Below are 22087 nucleotides of genomic sequence, written 5' to 3' on the forward strand. Positions count from 1 at the left end.
TGATAATACGAGCCCAAAGTTGATGTTGTCCAGAGCACCATGACCAATAAAGTTTAGTAGCCAAAGCTTGACTACTCAATAGAGTAGATCGAAGAACAAGACCACTCTCCTTTTTAGGACTACACACAGTTTCCCAATTAACCAACCTCCATTTAGTACTACGCAAATTACTACTCCAAAAGAATTGTTGAGAAAGAGCATCAAACTCCTTATACCATTTAGTACTACATGTAAATACAAGACCCCTTTAAAACTTGTCTTTTCTCATAAATTGAGTACACAGTTGTTCTTTGTCAATTATATCTATTATGTTATGGTTTTTAATGACATATATCTCTTTTTTTTTGTGCTCTCTATTTGATTTATGCTTGCACCTATGATATTATTATCTAATATATCTTACATTCAATAATACCAAATAAATTACAAAATAATAATCAACCATTTACTCTTGGTAATTTTACATTTACAAACAAGAAACAACACACTACAAATCTTACTCTTCAAAATGCTTATATTTTCACCTGTACAACATGCACGAAAGGATGTATACTCTTTTCATAATGTTGTTATTGTTCTTGTGGTTTGTTCTTACTTTTTCTCTATAATGGTAATAGAAATGCATTGTTCTTCTTATTGTACAATTCAGGAAATGACTCCTAAAAATTTTGCTATGCAATCACACAAGAGAGGTCACCTATGTTATGCAACTAATAAGGATAACATGCTCAAATGCCAATTCAATAAATGATGTTTGTTATATAGGTTTGGTATTAATAGTAAGTGGGTAACACAAAAATGACTCTATTAATTTTGTCATATTTTAAAAATAATAGATAAAGTGTTTCTTCAACATAGTTCTATGCAATTATTTTCTCACTCACCATGACATGTTTGGGTTGCACATTAGGTCGTTAAATAGTGAACATTTTTTCCATATTTCCAATATCCACAATCATTAGGGATAGTCAATTAGGATTTTTTGCAGCCAATCACAACTTCAGGTTCCCATTTTCCTCTTTTTCTTTCTTGTTTTCCCCTATTCTCAATATGAGTATTTTCCATATACTTTATCTCTGTCATTTGTAGCTTTGGGTTCTCAATTTCCTCTTTTTTTCATCTTTCACTAGAAGCATTTTCCATATGCTTCATCTCTGTAAGTAATGTATGACTCATTGAAGCATTTTCTCCGTGCATACAAAATTATATGAAAATGAAAACCAACAAAAATGCTTCAAATTTTACAATTCAAATTAACTTTTGAATTGGGATGTTGTACATTAAATATATTATTGAAGTTGTGCAATGCCTCAACTTCCAATAGTTTAGTCATGTGTATATGTCTCTATTGTATATAAAAATAGTTATATGGTAATTTGAAATCTTTCTTTTAATTTTACATATTTTCATATTTTCTTTTCTAATAAAACCTATTGATGTACCCCTTGGAACTCTTTCTGGTGGAAGTACTAGTGTAAGTGTAATTTAAATAGAGCTTTAATTGGGTAATTCAACTAGGGTTTTAGATAGAGGGATTTTAGAGGAAAAATCCTGATAAACTATAACTTAAATGGGGTTTATCAAATGGAATTTTAGATGGAGAAAAGTATTATCAAATGGAGCTTTAGATAAAGAAAAGTAAAAGTTTCGGCAATAATGCAGGTTGATTGTAAGCCACGTGATAGTGAAATTTAAAGAGATTTTATTATATCACATAGGATATTCAAAATAATTTTGTCAAATTTCAAAATTAGTTCTATCATATTATTGTACGGAGAGGATCATCACAGATTCCTTCTTGTGGATTGGGTTGCTTTTATGAGGAATGAAGGTTTTTGGGTAAATAAGTTTGAGACAAGTTTTTGTGTATTAATAAATGACAAATTTGAAATTGTAGTTTGCCTACTTACCCTATATTATCAAATTTTTCAATTATAGTTTGAATGATATTTGTACTATGTCTTTAAAGCTAATGCATATAGAACATTTAAACTGATCTTGCTTCTTGATGTCTAATATATATTAATCCTTAATGTGTATGTAATTTTTCCCATTGTCAAGAAATATTGAGCCATTGTGAGTGCTCCATTTCATTAACACCACATTTTTTTGAGACATTTTGTGAAATGGTTTGTGTGTCTATCTTATAGAAACAAGACCTGTGAGCAGCTACAGTCCCTGCCTCCAGTATGATAGAGAAAATTGTATTGTTTTCATGGAGGATTTAAGAATTTGTTGATTGATGAGAGAGGCATTCCACCAACAACTGCAATACATGGTTTATTTTGTTATTGTGCACATTTTTGTCTCTTCTTTAGTTGCAGGAGACCTGAGGTCAATACTAGCATTTAACAATATACCAAGATGGTTCTTGGGTTTCTCATTTGTAGTTTACCTTTTTTTGTGAATATATATTATACATTTCTTTCTCGCTATAGTAGGTGGTTGTGGATTGTTAACTTCTTTCAATTGCTTAGTCTTACAAACACATACTATTCTTTTCATATCTAAAGAACTATAGTGTATCCATGAAAAGTCCTTCATAAGTAAACATCAATCACACAAGTAAAGGGTGCATCTTCCCATTACATTCTTCTCAACATCTAGAAATTTTGTCATATAGTTTATTCTCGTGCTTCTGTTATAATCTGGGATTGGAGAAGCTTTGAAACTAGTGGTCAAGGGAATCTATTGAGATTAAATATTGGTTTCTGAGAAAAGCATGTTGGGATGAAGATGTCTATGATGGAGGGTGTTAGTTTTAGTTTTTGGGAGCAACTACACATTAGGTACAAGTGTGAAAGAACAACCAATAACTGCAATATTAAAACTTAACAAACATCATGCAATAACTCACATAATAATGCCAATGCAATGCTAATCTGCATTCATATTTTTTTATAAACTTCTAGCAGTTACAAAGCAATTGCTAGTTGGATAAGTAACTATAATAGATTGTGAGGTCTTTTAAAGAAGCCAATGTAAGCATGCCAACGACAGTAATAGAAGGTGCACTATTTGTACTTATTTAGTTGTTTATATTTTTTTAGATAAGTGGAATTACAATAATTCCTATGAATTTATTCTCTCATAGTGAAGAAAGGCATGCATGTGTTGAAAGAACCATTGTTGTTCTACCCCTCCTATGGTTGTTGAGGAATAGTAGTTCCAAAGGACAGGAAATTATTGCTAACTTGTTGGCACATAATGTAGGAAGATATGATCACTCACAAAACATGACTCTTGGACTGACATACAAGGGCCTATTCAGATAATTGTGAGCTATTGATTTAGGTACCAAGGCTGGTGAGCCTTTGTGGGTAATGACATTTGGATCAGATAGCACACATCCACAAAAGAAACCATCCCAACCTACAAGCAATAAATTATTATTGGTAATAATTTTTGAAAACATAATAAAATATTACTTTCCAACCAATTTGACCCTGGCTCAAACATATGATATAAGATTTTGGTGATAGTAATTCAATCTAATATATGAATGGCTAGTTGTCCCTAGAAAATGTGAATTTTAAAGCAAACCCCATGAATTAAAAGGAACAAACCAACAACAACACAATTATGAAGATAAAGAACTAGAAGTAATCACATACAACTTAAAAATCCTATAAGCATTACCATATGGTCATATTAATGAGGAGAGGTACATTGAGAAGAAAAATAGAAACTAAATTCATTGGAAACATACCTATCACAATAGTCTCTTGTGCCTCACAGATAATGCCCTTGGAGGGACATAATTTCTTCCCATTAGATGCAATTAATATATGCTTTTCAAGACCTCCAATCCTTAGCCCCCTGCATGTAGAGATGCCCAATGTCATGTTCTCTTTGAAGGTCTTTCTCTGTAGGAATGATGCACAAACCACTATATTGGAAGCCTTAAACCACTATGATGCTTGAGGATAATGATAGAGCCCCTACCTCTAGTACCATAGCCATTAAGGAGCCCAAACGAAAAATATGAACTGATTCTAAAGGTATCCCTTACAAGATAACTTGAATGCATAACCAATCACAGATAGAGTGTACTTTATTTGTGGAAAACCCATCAAGGAAGACCTAAAATAACAGATAACACAAATGCTGAAAATAGATTTTGTTTAATAGGCCCACTAAACCTATGATGATAAATAATAATTCTGCTATAGAAACCCATCTCCTTCTACAACCCATGGTTTTCAATACGATGATGTTGATAGAAATGATGGTATTGAGTTAATAACATATGAAAGAATTCACAGTAACAAAGAATCCAAAGCCTTATAATAAATTCAATGAAGAGGGATGGAGAAGTACAAGATTGAAAGATTGAAAATTTTCCCTTGAATAATTGACTGGTAAGTCAACTTATGATTTTTGAAATTATAAAATAATTTGTTGCAGGAAAAAGGGCTAAAAGAAATAGAAGAAAGGACATCACAGCTGAACTTTCCCATATCAAAAATAAAGTAAAAAATTTACAAATAACTTTAAAGTGCAATGGATTAGATGACTTTGACAAATTTTCTCTGAAAAATAGACTCGGCAAGGAAACTGTAATTCCTAATATTGAACTTGGAAATAAAATCAGGCACATCAAAATAGAAGTTTATGACATACAAAGAATATAACAAAAATTGTAGAGTGTCTGTAGATGATTAAAATGTTGTAATGAGAAGACAAAAAAGCAAGAGTCTTTTACACTTGATTCATTGCTCTCTATCGAGCCACATCTCCAGATACATGTTTGCTAGAAGTAGTGTCATTTATTAAGGTCGTGCATATAACAGGTGGAAGGTAGACTTAAATTCTATATTTTTTCTTGCCAAAAAAAAGACTCCCGAAAAAAAGCAAGTTGCCCAATCAAAAAATAGGAATAAAAAAAGCAATAATCTTGATTAAAGGCACATTTTTGATACACCATAAGTCAAACAGAGAAATTGTGAAATGGGCACATGACGATTAATGCAAAGTGACAAGTTGAAAACTACAGTCCCTACCTCAGACTAACAACTGTAAATGGACACACTTATTACTAATTAAAGAATATTAATTTTTGTGTGGTTATTATAGGTCATTTCGGAGGTGATGTATTTATGCTCACAATTTCATAATCACCAAATCTAAAAGGGCACTTTACAGTCAATGTGGGATAGAATTGTTTGAAAGAAGAAACTAGAGTTTCAGAATGTAGAAGATGCACACAGATGTCTTGAACAACAATTTCTAAAGGTAGAAAAATGGAGTTTCCAGGATAAGATTTGAAATAAACAAATCTTTCACTAGATTGTGAGTGTAAAAAAAAATTCATTAGACATTATCTGTTTGAATGCAGTTTCAAGTTGTGTTGACCTCAAGTGGGTATTCGGGGTTTTACCTTTGAACTGCAATCTGAGATATGCCAGCGCCTCTTATGTATGGTTTATTAAATGTCACAATATTGTATCATTTGAATCTCTCAATAAATCATGGTCTAATTAATTTCCCCTACCATGCATGACTTATTTGCATTCATTCTTGTTCTTTAAGACCTAGAAAAATACTTGACTATTTGGAGTTCAATCAACAAGTTGTTTTCATTTTCTTGTGAGTCTCTCCAATTGCTGATATTTTTGATAAAATAATTTTAAAGCTTTTAGTTATGTCTAGATTATTCATTGTATTGGCTATTGTTAATTAGTTAATGAGATTCTACCAATCACAATAGCGCATTATTATTCACTGTAATATAGATTATAGTTAGGAAAAAATATTATTTAGCCAATAGGCTATTTGTGGGAAATTTCTTCCCAAAAATTAAATTTTTGACGAAAAATTTGCAAATTAACAGGGAAAGTTGTCAGTTTGGCCGAAAAATTAAAAATTCTTCACATTAATTATTTACCAGCCATTTTTTTTAATCTCCCTCCACTTTTAACTCTTGTTTTGATATTTATTAGTTGTTATCTCCTCTTTTAACTATTGTTGTTCTTTGAATCATTAATATACAAAGGAATTATATTCAAATTGAAGCTCTCCTCTGCTTGCGAAAATGATGAAAGTGAGGAAAACAACCAATTATCCAAGCCCGAATTGAGAGCACAAGAACAGAAGGAGACATCCCAAGAATTCATGTGCTATTGAAGTTACTAAGCAGGGATGCTCTCTAGCGAACTGAAGAAAAAATCATAACATAAAATATGGAAAGACGGATGCTAGGTGTTATGTCCCCACGACCAATAGATTTGTAGCACTGGATAAATCAACAGACGAATCTATTAGCCTTCATCGGGTAGGAGGGCATCAAGGATTAAGGATCAATGTGGAAGCCCCCTTTTGTTACACAGACCATTTTGAAATTTGTCCCTAGTTGCCTATCCTCACCGTAGAATAGCTTGATAACCAGATCCAAGTTTTCAACATGACTAGCTATGTTTATCCAAATACTTTTAAAACTGAGCCCCTTTCAGGGAGCACTCCATTACAATTCACTATCCCAAATGTTGAATCTAAAATTAAACCAGCCTTCCCTTCATCCTACATTCCTCCTCATCAGCGGCAAATCAACATCTCCCAGTCACCTAACCCTAAAAATTCCCCCAGATCGCCATGATTGAATTTCCATGATAAATTGGTTCATATGACCATTGATGATGTTGAAGATTCCTAGTTCGACTGCTTGAAGAAAGGGGTCTTTGCTATTTGGAATGGTCCTTTAAAAGATATCCATCCCCTAATGGAATGGCTGTCGGGATACTGCCAAGATCAGGTAAGTATTTTCCACCAAAATGATAACATACTATTTTTAAAGTGTGAAGAAGAGTCGGTTAAAGATGAGTTCATTGTTGTTTCTAAATGTTTTTATAAAGGTTATTGTGTCAAATTTGTAGAGTGGTTCCCTAATTTCCATATTGATAGGGTTGATTGTATGATCCCGTTATGGTTTTCCATGATGTCTCTTCCTCTAGAGCTATGTGATGTTGACATTATTTATTAAATAGGCTCTACTATAGGAGAAGTTATTGCTATTGATGCTTCATTTTTTAGCTATAACAGTGTTCAAATTCTCATTAATCTTAATATTAATCACCCCTCCGAGCTCCAAAAGGAAGTAATTACCCAGAAAGCTTCATATGCTATAAACTTTCAAGCTTACAAAAGAAAGATCATTGACATCTTGAGATCTAATAAAACACATAACATCAAACCTAAGGTCCTTCCCCTAACCTCAAATTTTAGGAGCAAATTTCTAGGGTTAAGCTCTAAGTTAATCAGAAGGAACAAAGAGTTAGGAAAATAGAGTTATCATCCAGAAAATCGGATCGGTCAATATTCTCAAAAAGGATAGAGGGATTTTATAAAAAGTATTATTTCAGATAAGACAGAAGGCCCTTTACTAGCCTCAACATTAGACTTAATAGAGGGAACAAGAGTAAGGAAGGCTGGTGTCTCCTCCAAAAATGACAAGGAATTTAGGGGAACAGGAATTTGTGATAGTAAACAGAAGACTAATAATAATGGATCTGATGGTATAAAGACACAGCTTCCAAATGCTAGAAGAAACTATGCCAAAGAAATGGAAGAGCTGACTCTTAGACATAACAAGGAACATAGCAAGGACTTAGAGCAAAGAAAATCTTTAGATAATGTTCTTCCAGCAGTGGTTAATAAGGACTATAGAACAAGAAAGGAGAATTTAGGAGACCAAGAATTTCCCCCCTCAGATTTAGATACTATGAACCATATAGAGCAGGAATTCCAGAAAGATACAATAAGGAAGGAGAAGAAAGATATAGCAACACCCAGAACTGAGGCAGGTTACAAAGGAGAAACTGACCAAAGTCATAAAACATTATGCAAATCAGGTGAGGCCCGCAGAAGCAACGAGGATGCTAGAATTGGATTTTAAATCTATATTTTAATCTTCAACATTTTTTATTTTTGTATTTTTATTTTTTTAAAACTTATATTTACATTATATAATGTTCATTCTACGTCTTTCTTTTAAATCTCATCTCCTATCGGTGCACTTGTTGCATGTAAAAAGCATGCGACTGCTAGTTTATAAAAAAATTATGTATCTAGAACTTCATTGGTTGAAATATTTTTGTCTGATATGCTCACTTTTCTTTTTTTCAATTAGAAAGTTTTCTTTGAAATTGATTGTGTTATATTAGTAAATAATAACTGTCAACAATATTTCTAAATCTAAACTAGTTTTAAGTAGCAGTCGCATGCTTTTGTACATGCAACGAGTGTGCCGATAGGAGATGAGATTTAAGAGAAAAATGTAGAATGAACATTAAATAATGTAAATATAAGTTTATTTTAATGAAAATATAGAAATAAAATAGTTGAAGATCAAAACATAGATATAAAATTTACAATATTTAGGAAATTTGAATCTTACTTAAGAAACTTGTTCAATAATTTAAATATTTTACAATTAAATTCAATTTATCAAATATGAAAAAAAAATTATTTAAAAAAAAAACCATCAAAAAAATTATTACAAAAATTAACAAGTGCATATCTGTTTCTTGTACATATCTTTTTATTTAAAAAATTAATTGTTAATGTATATTCAATTTAATTAAAATATTAATTTTTTTTTTGATTTAATGAATATGCTATTATTTAAATCTTAATTAAAATTTATATTGATATCACAGGAATATATTTCTAGCTTTCAACTTTTAGTTTGAGTATTTCAATATGATAGTTGTTGAATGAAATTTTTGCGTAAGAACATAGTTAAATTAATATAACTTAGATAAAATTTAAAATTTGAGGAAGCTTAGTAGAATCTAGTTACTTAAATAATTTAGGTAGATCATAATAATTAAGTAATAATTTTAATTCTAATCATAAATATTTTCATCATATAAAATGAATATTGATAAGATAAATATTTTTAAACATTAAAATAGACTAAAATCTTGGAGCAATATGGAGGATGTAGAAAAATTTAAGGCAATCAAGGAACAATATTTAATTTCAATATGTACATATCTTTATTTATACATAAATTTCCTATAATCTTGCCATTAAAAATTGAATATGGAGGGAGGTCCGAAAAAAGGGGTCCTATAACACCCAAAGAAATGAACCAATTATAACGAAGATAAATTATTTTTCATAATATATTTAATTGATATAAAATATGTAAACTTAGAAAAAATTTAAATCAATTAAAAATAATTGAATTTGATTGGTTGGTGTGTTCAAAGCTAATTCAAAAATAGTTCAAACTGAATACAATAGTACATTGCCTAGGACAAGTACAATAAGAGAAATACAAATAATAATAATAATAATAATAATAATGACATCTCTAACAAATATTCTATTGACAAAATAAATTATAGAAATTGAAAAAAAAAATTTAATGAAAAACTAAACTAATATACAAAAAAAAGTTTAAGTAATTTAAAAACTTAAACTTAAATCAATTTAAAAAATCAAAAGTTTAATAAATAGAGGTCACATCATAATCTAATGTGGAGATCACAAGTAATTATAATGGCGACATCTCTAACAAATATTCTATTGACTAAATAAATTATAGAAACTGAAAAAATAATATTTAAAGAAAAAACTAAACTACTATTATAATAAAAAATTTAAGTAATTTAAAAACTAAAATCTAAATCAATTTAAAAAATAAAAGTTCAATAAATAGAGATCACAACATAATCTAATGTGGAGATCACAAGTAGTTATAATAATGACATCTCTAACAAATATTCTATTGAATAAATAAATTATAAAAATTAAAAATCTATATTTAAAGAAACAACTAAACTAACATAAAAATAATAATTTAAAGTAATTTAAAAATTAAAACCTAAATCAATTTGAAAAATTAAAAGCTTAATAAATAGATATCACAACATAATCTAATGTGGAGATCACAAGTAATTATTTTTTAAATAAATAAGAAATGAAAAATAATAATTAAAAGTGGATATTTAAATTATAATCTTATGCGAATAAATTAGATTATTAATAATTTTTAATTTAAATAACATAATATTTACTAAAATCTTTCAAATAGATTAATAAATATTATTTATTTAAATTAAATTTATCAAATATGGAAAAAAAATCATTTAAAAGAAATCTATCAAAAACTCTATTGTTAAAAATAAATAAGAGAATTTTTTTTTTTTAAATGTCTAATAAATATTCTATTGACTAAATAAATTATAGAAACCAAAAAATTATATTTGAAGAAAAAATAAATCTAATATAAAATAAATAAATTAAAATAATTTAGAAACTAAAATCTAAATCAATTTTAAAAATCAAAAGTTAATGAAATAGATTGAGCTAATGTGGAGATCATAACTAATAAATAGAAAAAGAAAAACAATAGTTAAAAGTGGAGATAACTACTAATAAATATCAAAACAAGAGTTAAAAGTGGAGGGAGATAAAAAGTGACTGGTAAATAATTAACAGAAAGAGTTTTCAATTTTCTGACCAAACCCTTGCAAATTTTTTGTCAAAAATTTAATTTCTGAGAACAAAGTTCCCACAAATAGCCTATTGGCTAAATAATAGAAATTTTTCTTTTAAATTGATTATTATATTAGTATACATAAGTGTGAAAAATATTTCTAAATCAAAACTAGTTTTAATTTTAGCTAAAAGATTTAGAAGGGAAAAAAAAAAAATTTAAAAATTTAATAATTTCATATATATATATATATATATATATATATATATATATATATATATATATATATATATATATATATATATTAACAATAATGTCAAATTTTTCAATCTCATGAATTTTAAGTATATAATTATAATAAATAAAACAACATAAAAAATTATTAATATTTTTTCTAAAAGTAACAAATATAATATTCTTAATGCCGATAGGCATTCTACAATGACATAATGGGAAAGTGAGATGGTGTGACCGTGTTAATGTTAACTTTTATTCTTCTAAATTAAATTTGAAAACCATCTATATGTCAAAAGTTTAAATTTAATTGTAAATAGAATATACTTCTAAAAATAATTTAATAAATACCACATAAAATATCCATATAAATTATTATATTTGGAAATATAAATCCTTATCTTTTAAGAAATTAAAACAAAAAGCTTAAGTTAGCAAAAAGCTAAATAAATGGAGATAGGAAAATATAAATAATTTTAGATGTAGTAAATTAAATTATAATTATTTTGTAGTTGATATCTATCAGCATTTCTTTAGATACATTTATTTAAGATATCTATACTAGTAATAATTAATGTCGATAGGCATTTTACAATGGGGAATGGGTGGAGTGGGATGGTGTGAGCGTGTTGATGTTAACTTTTATTCTTCTAAGTTAAATTTGAGAGCCATCTACATGTCAAAATTCAACATAAAATATTTTTTAAAATTATAATATTTGAAGATCTAAACCATCTTTTTTTTAGAAATTAAAATAAAAAGCTTAAGTTAGCAAAAATCTAAATAAATGAAGATAAAGGAAATAAAAATAATTTTAGATATAGTAAATTAAATTATAATTATTTTGTAGTAGATATCTATCGACAATGTTAACATTTACTTTTAGGTTAAATTTGACAACCATCTACATGTCAAGATCTCAATATTTATAATTATAAATATAGTATTTTTTTTTTTAATGCCGATAGGCATTTTACAATGGGAGAATGGGTGGAGTGGGATGGTGTGAGCACGTTGATGTTAACTTTTATTCTTCGAGGTTAAATTTGACAGCCATCTACATGTCAAAAACTCAATATAAAATATTTGTTTAAATTATAATATTTGAAGATCTAAACCATCCATTTTTAAAAAATTAAAATAAAAAGCTTAAATTTAGTTAAAACCTAAATAAATGAAGATAAATAAATATAAATAATTTTAGATATAGTAAATTAAATTATAATTATAATTATTTTGTAGTAGATATCTATCGGCAATGTTAACATTTACTTTTTAGGTTAAATTTGACAACCATCTACATGTCAAGATCTCAATATTTATTATAAATACGATATATTATTTTTTAAAAGTTTGATAAATGATCCATAAAATATTTTTAAAATTATAAATTAAGAGATATAAATAATCATTTTAAAAAAAAATTAAAAACACTGAAAAAGAGGCAAAATATAAAAAAATTAAGTGCAAAAAAGAATGGAAATAAAAATATTTTTAGATATCGTAAATTAAATTCTAATCATGTTTATAAATAAGTTGAGAGGCTTTCTACAGTGGCAGCAATCTTCAATGTAAACATTTTCCATTTTGAAAAAAAATTGACGTTCATTTACATGTCAGAAAACGAAAATAGAAATATGCATTTTTTATTGCTATGATTTTTATGGAATATGATTTCTTTAAAATTTGTACATGGTCAAATAAATCATTGTCAAAATTTGATTATTTTCTAGTCTCATTAAACTTCTATGTATTAATATCAACATCAATGCATAGTATATATAAAAATAAAAATAATAGTTTATTCATAGAATTTTTGTGTTCATTTGAATACAATATTTACTAAATTTATATAATTCTTTTGAAATAAGATACCTCTCAGCTTATTTTACAAAAAAAATTGAAATATATTTTTAGGTATGCTAGTGGATATCTATCGGCATTTCTTTAGATAGATTTATTTAAGATATCTATACTAGTAGGTTAATTTTAATGTTAACAATAGAACAATAATTAGGTAAACAATATAATAATAAATGAATAATTTCAAAAAAGTGTATAAGTTTAGAAAATATTTATTGTAAATAAAAACTATTAAGAATATTGAATAGTGGTTGTAAATTATATTAAGAATATTTATGTTTGTGATTACTTTGTGATACTTTTATATTTTTTTTAATGAATAGAGTACTAAATTATATTTGTGATCATTATTTTAAAATTAGGTAAATTTTTTAATCTCATAAACTTTAAGTATATACTAATAAATAAAAGAACATAAAAAATTATTATTTTTATTATTTTTATAAAATTAATAAATATAATATTATAATTATAGAATAATTTTATGTTAATAGTAGAAAAATAGTTTGATAAACTATATAATAATAAATAAGTAATTTCAACAATTCACTATTAGTATCTAAGTTTAGAAAATATTTATTGTAAATAAAAAATTATTAAGAATATTGAATATTGATTCTAAATTATATTAATAATATTTATTTTAAATCATATTTATTACTTTAATTTACAATTGTTGATTTCACGATTATTTTAAATTATTCACTTAATTTACTTTGTAAATTTTTTAATTAATTTATTTTTAAAATATCATTTTACATTACATTTCAAATTAAAATTTTTTTAAAATTTTAATTACATTTCTAAAAGCTTGCTTGTGAAATATTATTGTTCTAGTAAGTGCAATTCAAAAAATATCCTTTTTTAATGTAGTTAAATTGATGTGCAAACTGTTAGTGTAGTTTTTATTCTTCCTATTTTGCTAGGTCTCTCCTACACTTTTAATAATCTCACTTAGGTTAATAAAGCATATCTTATTAGGTGAATGGTTGTGAGGTGTCACCTTCCTACATGTGAGCATCCATTAGCTATCTTGAGAAGATACTTTGTTATCTTTAGTCTGATAGATGGTTGCTCCTCATTGGTTGGTGTTGCGACCTCCTCCCTCTTCCTAGCCTATATAAGCATGCTACCTAGCTTGTATTTGCATCTCTTATTTTTGCATCCTCTTAATACTATTTTGCTTCTAGCATTTGCATTACTCTCTTGGAGACTAACTCTGTGTTGCTATTTTGATTTTGTATCATTTGCATTCATAGTTTAGATATTTATTTTTTGCACTAGTTTTCTAGGTTATTAATCTTTTAAAATTCTAACATGGTATCAGAGCTTTTCTATGTGCAAGAGTAGATTTTAGTTTCCTTGTTTGAGAGATTTAGGAGGGAGCTAAAAAAATTTATTGTAATTTTTTTAAAAATGAAGTTTTCTCTTCTCTTGCATCTTTGGATGATCTTGAGAATCAGAAAAGTTTTGATAAAAATTGTTTTTCTTTGAGGTTTCAATCTCAAATTTGACAACCAACTCGCATATTTGGATTTTTCAATCAATATTACAGATTTCAGCATGCCATTGATGGACTTAGGAAGCTGATCCAATATTTACATGTCATATTTTGGTTGCTGGGGTCGTTTCTTGATTTTTGGAGCCGTTTTTTACTGTTAAAGGCGTCTGATTTACACTACAGCAACATCTTCTATACATTAACAAGAAAAATGCTTTCTGGGTTTTGTTTGCAGCCCCAAAAAACCATCTGGGTATCTCTTAGATTTTGCATGCAATCTATATATTTTGTAGGATCGAGGACGGAAAGCTACAGCCATACCCCTCTCTATTGGCAGTCGCAAATTTGAATGCAGTTTTCAAATGTCTTGTTCTTGCTCATACGGACTCCAATTTTGACAACTCTTGTTATGACCTTGGTTATTTTTTTATGCTCTATCCACTAGTGGAGTTGTTTTTTGATTTTCATGTATAAATTTTTCAGAAATTACAGATTTTTGGCTGTAACTGTGCATAGTTCTTGTTTTGGAAACTTTAGAAGATCATAACTTTCTCATACAACCTCGTATCGAGGCGATTCTTTTTTTGAAAGTGCATATTTTTTTAGTAGATCACAGTGATTTTATTTGTTTCCTTGATTATTGTGCCTAAGTTTCACTTTCAGCATATGCTCTTCATGAGGGTTTGTAGTGCATTGAAATCAAGACCATTAAGTATTTCTTTCTAGTGGTAGTTGTAAACGTACTAAAATAAAGTGCCAAATCATATTTCTTTTGGAGGGGGGGGGGGGGGGGGGGTGGGGTGGTTCTTTGATTGAGTAAAAAAGGGGGCATTATCGTGGCTGGGTTCTCTTCTTTTTAGCATTTCTTCATCATGGATCAAACAAATAAGCCCATCCTAACTCCATACAATTAATTTGAGTTGAAATCACACATGATAATTCACTTAAGGAAAGTAGGATCAAATAGGATAATTGTGAGACTTGAAACTGAACCTGATAAAGATGAAGATAAGCCTAAGTGGTTTAACAAATGTGATGACGCATATGGAACATTGTGTTGTCTATTTTTCCTGACTTTTTATTTCACATTGAGTATTTGGATACACCAAATGAAGTATGGACAAAGCTAGAAACACTATTTGGCACACAAGATTCAATGAGGAGTCATATGTTGAAAAATGAATTAATTAGTTTAAGTCCAGGAAATTTCAACACAATCTAAGATTTTTTCACCAAATTGAAATCACTAAGGCTGCAGTTAAAATAATGTGGAATTGAAAACAAAGATGAACAACTAATTCTTAGTATTCTCTCTAAGCTAAGTTTAGAATATTCTATGTTTGTCTCTACCTTCTATGCTACTAAGGGTGCACTTGGTACTCAATTCACCATGCCATCTCTAGATGATTTTTCTGTCAATCTCACTCGAGAACAGGACAGGCTAATCCAAATGGGCACTCTTAAATCCTCTAAGTCACATGCCTTAGCTGCCAACCAAGGCACAAAAGAACAAAAAGGACAAAGTAGTAACAAAAATAGTAAGGATGAGAAACAAAATAATAGTGAGGAAAAGAATGATCAGATACCAATTGCTTCAAAAGCAACTATTGATACCTCATCCTCTAAGGGTGATAAGCCTAAGAAAGAAAAGGTTAAATGTGTCGATTGTAAAAGACCCGGTCATGATGAACATAAATGTTTGAAGAAAAAAATTGATCACTTGACATACATTCGTGAGAAGAATAATATTAGTGTTCCTGAGTCTATCAAACAAATTTCTAATGAAGAGTCTAACAAGACAAAAGAAAACAACAAGGGGAAAGGAAAGGGCAAGGCTCTTGTTGCAATTGCTTCCTCACCATCCACTTCTGTTCTTGATTCGGGTGCTTCACACCACATGGCTTCATCTAAGGAAGAACTTGCATCCTTCGAGCCATGTACTATATCTTCTATTTTGATGGGTGATGACACTCCTATTGAGGTGTGTGGGAGAGGGTTTGTTGATGTGGGGGATGGCACATTCCATGAAGTTCTTTGTGTACCCTCATTATCAACCAATCTCCTATCAATATACCAGATCACTTACATAGGTTTAGGCAAGCAAGTTGAGTTCACTCCTAATTTAGTAGAGATATGTAAGTTGCATAGTGATTCTATAGTTGTAGTTAGGAGAGTAGATCATCAGTCACGACTCTAAATGTTTTCTCACTTTGTTCCTGATCCTCCTTCATTTGTTTTGCTTACTCACTCTAATGATATGAGTAAATTATGGCATGAGCGGTTTAGCCATCTTAACTTCCACTATTTGCATCAGCTCAACCAACAGAGCATGGTTACGGGGTTGCCTTCGGTTCAATTCTCAAGAGGTGTTTGCCAAGGTTGCATTCTTGGTAAGCAATCTAAGGAAAAGTTTGACAAAAGTAAGGCATGGAGACCTTCACAGATAGTAGAGTTAGTTCATAGTGATATGGCCGGTCCATTTCAACATCCTTCTTTCAGCAGGGCCCGATATGTCCTCACATTCATTGATGACCTTTCTCAATATACATGGGTGTACTTTCTCAAACAGAAGTCAGAGGTATTTGATCATTTTCAAGACTTCAAAATTTTTGTAGAAAAGCAATCTAGGAAAGTCATCAAGGTTTTGCACATAGACAATGGTGGTGAGTATGTCAACCATCAGTTTGAAAGATTTTGCACTTCAAAGGGGATTGATTTATAGCATTTAGTTCCATACAATCCTCAGCAAAATGGTGTTGCAAAATGGAAGAATAGATCATTGAAGGAAATGGAAAACTGTATGATTCACTCTAGATCTCTTGCACCACAGTATTGGGCAGAAGCCATTAACTGTGCTTGTTATATCCAGAACTATGTTCCTCACCGAGCCTTGAAGGGAGTTACTCCTTTTGAAGCTTGGAGTGGTCAAAAACCATCAGTTAAGCACTTTTGAGTTTTTGGCTCCCCTGCATGGGCCCACATTCTTACAAAGAAACGTAAGGCCTTGGATCTGCAAAGCAGACCTTGCATATTTGTAGGTTATCCTGATGGTGTGAAGGGTTATTGGTTGCTCCACCCTACTACACATGAGTTATTCATTGAGAGGAGTGTTCAGTTTGAGGAGGGATCTTCAAGCTCGCTTTCTATCACTTTGATAGAGGGCCACACCACCCTTACCCACTCACAATCAAGAATGCCACAATTTGGAGACCAAAAAAAAATTTAAAAAAATCTTCACAAGCAATTTTATTATACTTGAAAATCCTTACAACACCCACAAGATGATATCATAGATATGACTTCTTCAAAAAGAAGTTTACAAATTCTTCAACATAAGAGAAATCCCAAATAAGAGTCTTCACAACAAGAGCTTCACCAAGAATTCTACTTTAAGAGCTACACCTTTAGAGCTTTCACACCTTGAAGTCTTCACGCTTTCTAGCTTCTACTTCTCAAACTTGATTAAAACTGCTCATATGCCTTGCTTAAATAGGCACTTACCACCCAATACATGACTTATCCACAACCTTCTAGAATTCCTCCACAACTTTCTACAACTTCCATAACTTTCTACAATATTCATAACTTTTTAGAATTCTATCCACACACCTCGATAAATGGAATGACAACCATTTATTTTTTTATTTTTTTCTATTATGCCACCTATGCACCTCAAAAATAGAAATCCTCTTTTCCTTTCTTATCTCCTTTTTCCCCTTTTAAATTTTTTAAATTATTTCTCCTCTAATTTTTGTCACTTTCTCTCTCCTCCACAATAATTTATTTATTTTAAATTTTACATTCAACATGTCTCCCCTTTATTTTGGATGCAAGATGCTCCTGCATTACACTTCTCCAACTCCTTCTACCTTTACATTAGAGTCACTTGGAATACATGACAAATCTTTTGATGAGTCAAATTCACCTGAACAGCCGTCTACTTCTACTTCTGATGCAGAAAGTGATTCAGAGAACTCACCTCCTTCCTCTCCTAGTCATCATTCAGAGGTTAATGATTCCCCTCCATATTCTCCATCTTCCTGTCCACTTTGGGCTAGACAAACTTTGGCTCTAAGCCGAAGAGGTTTCAGGCACAAGTGGGCCCATATCGGGTTCCTAAAACATCTAGGTGGCCTTCGCTAGTTGGTGGCTTGTAGGCTTCATGCTTCACTGGACTGCCTCGCAGGTCTGAACCCTCCATAAAAAGAAAAAACGTAGTAATTGTACATAATGCATACCTATTGTTCTTTGTTGATATAATTTACTAACCACTATGTGATCTAGTTTGTCAAAACATTGAAGGAAGGAAAATCTTTATTTCAGTCTAGTGACAGACTTTGATCCCTACTCAAGTCAACTATAGTATACACAAATGATTATCGAAAATCATAATTCAAATTTGGTTAAAGTAAATATGTATTTTTAACATACAGTTAACTATTTTATCAAATTAGGGCATCTCGTGGGCTAAGTTTGTATTTCAATTTCATTAGCCATTTTTGTATATGAGTACATTGTCTGTAGCTTAAGGTTGTGTTTCAATTTTCTAATTTAATCTACACAAAGTACTACATGTAAGTTGTGTAGTTTAGGGTAGTCTATGCAAGTTTTTTTTTTTTGCTCCAACTCATAACAGTTCTCTGTAACAGCAATAAGAAATTTTTAGGGCTCAAAAGTTTCTATTACAAAGAGTACAATGTTCAATATGGGCATGCCCAATTTTGTAAGAATTATGAGTGGGTACATTTAATTTGTTATGTTAATTTATTATATTTTAGAGAACTAGAATTGTTAATATGCTAAGATTTATATGAGTGGGTAAATTTAATTTGTTATGTTAATTTATTATATTTTAGAGAACTACAATTGTTAATATGCTAAGATTTATTTGCTAATTTGATGTACAATTCCACTAAACAAAAACCACACAATACTGGTGTCTTGGTTATTGAGTTTTGCGAAATGTGTATACAAATGACCATAAGTCAACTGTAAAATTATTAAAAAATAAAAGATATATAATGTAAGATTTAAAATATTTGTTATTTAATATCGATGTTTAATAAATCACTGATAATGTGACTAGAGTTCAAACATTGTTTCAAAGTCCTCTTGCCATCATAAATAAAGAGGTGATTGGTAATGGCTGTAGACTTTTTTTTTATTCCTGCCAATTCCATGTGCTATAAATAGTGTCTAAAGGTTTTCAATAAATCCATTTTCTGCAGAAATTGGAATTTGGCCTTACACATAGCATTTTACATGTTTGAAATTTTTTGAAGTCTCTTTTAACTATATCTAAAAATATAAATTCATATGCATACACGCATACATAAATCAGTCCTTAAATCCAAAATATAATCATCGAAACGAAAGAAATATCACAAAGATCACATGCAGACACCATACATAAATTACTCTGAAAAATCTAAGAATATAGTCATGACATCAGAATGAAAAGGAAGATCATATGCAAACAGGCATACATAAATTAGCCACATATATGATAAAGAAAACATGACTTCTAATCGAAGAAAGGAAGCTTGTTGCGAATGGACAATGTTCCCCAAACTGCCCTCCTTGGAACTGGAAACATGCCGACTCCACGTTCCACCAGGCAGCCCGACAACACATTATTCATTTCATGGAGCGCACATCAAAGGTAATCATATTTCTACATCTTGTAATTGTAGGCCAAATTTTATCTGGAGCAGCGGCGACCATGAATTCCATTGCACCAAATGGTATGGGTATCAATTCATGGGAAGTAACAGAAATAAGAGAACAGGACCATGATTTTTCATCCAGCTCCCATATTCCCAGTCCCACCCAAAGAAGCTTTCCACCACACGAAACTAACCAAGGCATGGCACAATAATTTACAAAGCCCTCTGGAAAACGCCCCACAATCTGCCTAAATTGAAACTCTTGGGATTTAATGTCATAGTGAGCAAGATGAGTACCAGAGAAAGTCACGATGTAGACCACACCATTGTATAGCACGCACATGCGAAAATCAAAACCATCTGTAGTCGTGAAAAGAGGGATTTGAAACCAGCGGTTGAGGGCGATGTTGAACAAGGCTATGTTTTCATTATCGAGCTGCGCTACAAAATAATGGTGAATTATACCGCGATCCTCAGCATTGAAATTGGTGGAAGAGATTGTAGTATTCTAGGCTTTGCAAACGATCCTGGCTCTTAACAACGATGGCAACAGAAGTCTTGCCAAAATCTCTTCAATCATGCCATCATTCAAATCTGCACAATCTCTTAGAGGGGAAATTGACGACAATAATCTTGAAAGAGAAAGGTGACTGGTATTGTTCTTCTGTCGTCTCTCTTTACCAGTTGCATAATTCTTCTGACCAATTTCTCGTGCCATAATGTTGGTTCGTTCTCACATATGAAATCCAAGGAAAGACACGCCGTACGGATACCATCTATTGCAAAAAAATACAATTAGGAAAAAATATATAATAATAGTTCTAAGGAAGACAATAAAGCTTTTTAACAATTAGAAAAACAGTTTAAAATTGTTTAAAGTTATTTTTCAATAAAAAATAAAAAATTTGATTAAATAAATAAAATAGTAAGTATTTTGTTTTCTAGTTGAAGCATTCTAATTTTTATATATTAAATCTCGAGAGTTCAAAAGATCTTATACAAAGTCTACAAGGGGGAGCATAAAGCCAGCCCACCAATCCAAGAAACAAAATACAGAGTTACATAATACTGAGTACGAATTACAAAAGTTTCAAAAATAGAAACAATACATAAGACAACTAGTGCAAGCTTTCTTCATGGTTCTCGATCCAATTGGTCCATCCAAGAGATCCCTCCATCCAGACCACAATTTTCCTCTCCAAAATTTGTGTTCATATCAATTTTATCAGAGCAGGGGACTTTGTTCTCTCCAATGTCTTAAATCAATTTTTCAAGCACCTCGTCGAAAGCAGTTTGGTTATCCACAATGTTGGCCAATTCAAAGTCATCTTTCATTTCATAAATGAACATAGATGCATGCCTATCTTTAAGGAATCTTAGCAGCTTGTCCCACTCCAAATTCATCACACAACAAACCTGAGAAGCAATTTTTAAATGAGTGACTTTTCTAAAAAAGCTAGTAAGAATCCTATCAGTGCCTTGGAATTTAGCTTCATTTCTCAATTTCCAAATAATCCAAAGGATGAAAGATGACACAAATTGCAAAAATAGGTTAGCATCTTAACGAAGTCCTTGAATATAACCAGTAATAATTTATAGAGTATAAACATTCTTAGTAATAGAAATCTCAAACATTAATCAAATTTCTCTAGCAAAGCTATAGTGAAAGAAAATGTGTCTCATATTCTCAAGGACTCTACAAATGGGATAGGTGTCAAAGCCCATTTGGTGATTCTTGATGGTAAGTCTATCAAGAAGGAGCTACCACTTGAAACACTTAACTTTAGGTGGGATGGGAGAGTTCCAAAGTTGTTAAATATTTTCTGTCATTCAAAAGGACTGGTGTTGCTATACCAAATAAGATTAATGTGACCAATCATAGAAGTGTCATGGTTAAGGAATTTGTAAATATATTTAGCTTTAATTTTGGTAAGAAGAGAGTTGTCTTTCCATCTAAAAGTGAGGTAGCGGTGAGAAAGTAGTGTTCCTAGGGAGGTTTAGGGAAACATAGGTAGCCCTAATCAAGTCATATGTGGGAGTCTGGGAGATCAAAATCACGGGAGAGGGTATCCCAATTGATAAGTCTATTATGCTCCATAATATCCATTATACATTTTATGCCTTTACTATTCGAGGATCTAGCAGAGCATCCTTTAGTAAGGGTAAGAGGTTTTTTTAAATGAGAGAGATTCCACCAAATAGAATGCTCTCCATGCAGGGAGTGGTTATAATCAAAATTAGAGTTGTCAATAAAGCCACAGATAGATTTGCAAGCCCTTCGGATTGATCTAAAAACCCAGCTACCTTGAACAGTCATTAGGAACTGACTAGTAACCAAATCACATAAAAGGAGACCTTTCCAAGATTTGGCAGCCTTGG

Source organism: Cupressus sempervirens, chromosome 5, assembly GCF_028749045.1.
Source record: "Cupressus sempervirens isolate cs-2001-9-10 chromosome 5, ASM2874904v1, whole genome shotgun sequence".
NCBI lineage: Eukaryota > Viridiplantae > Streptophyta > Pinopsida > Cupressales > Cupressaceae > Cupressus > Cupressus sempervirens.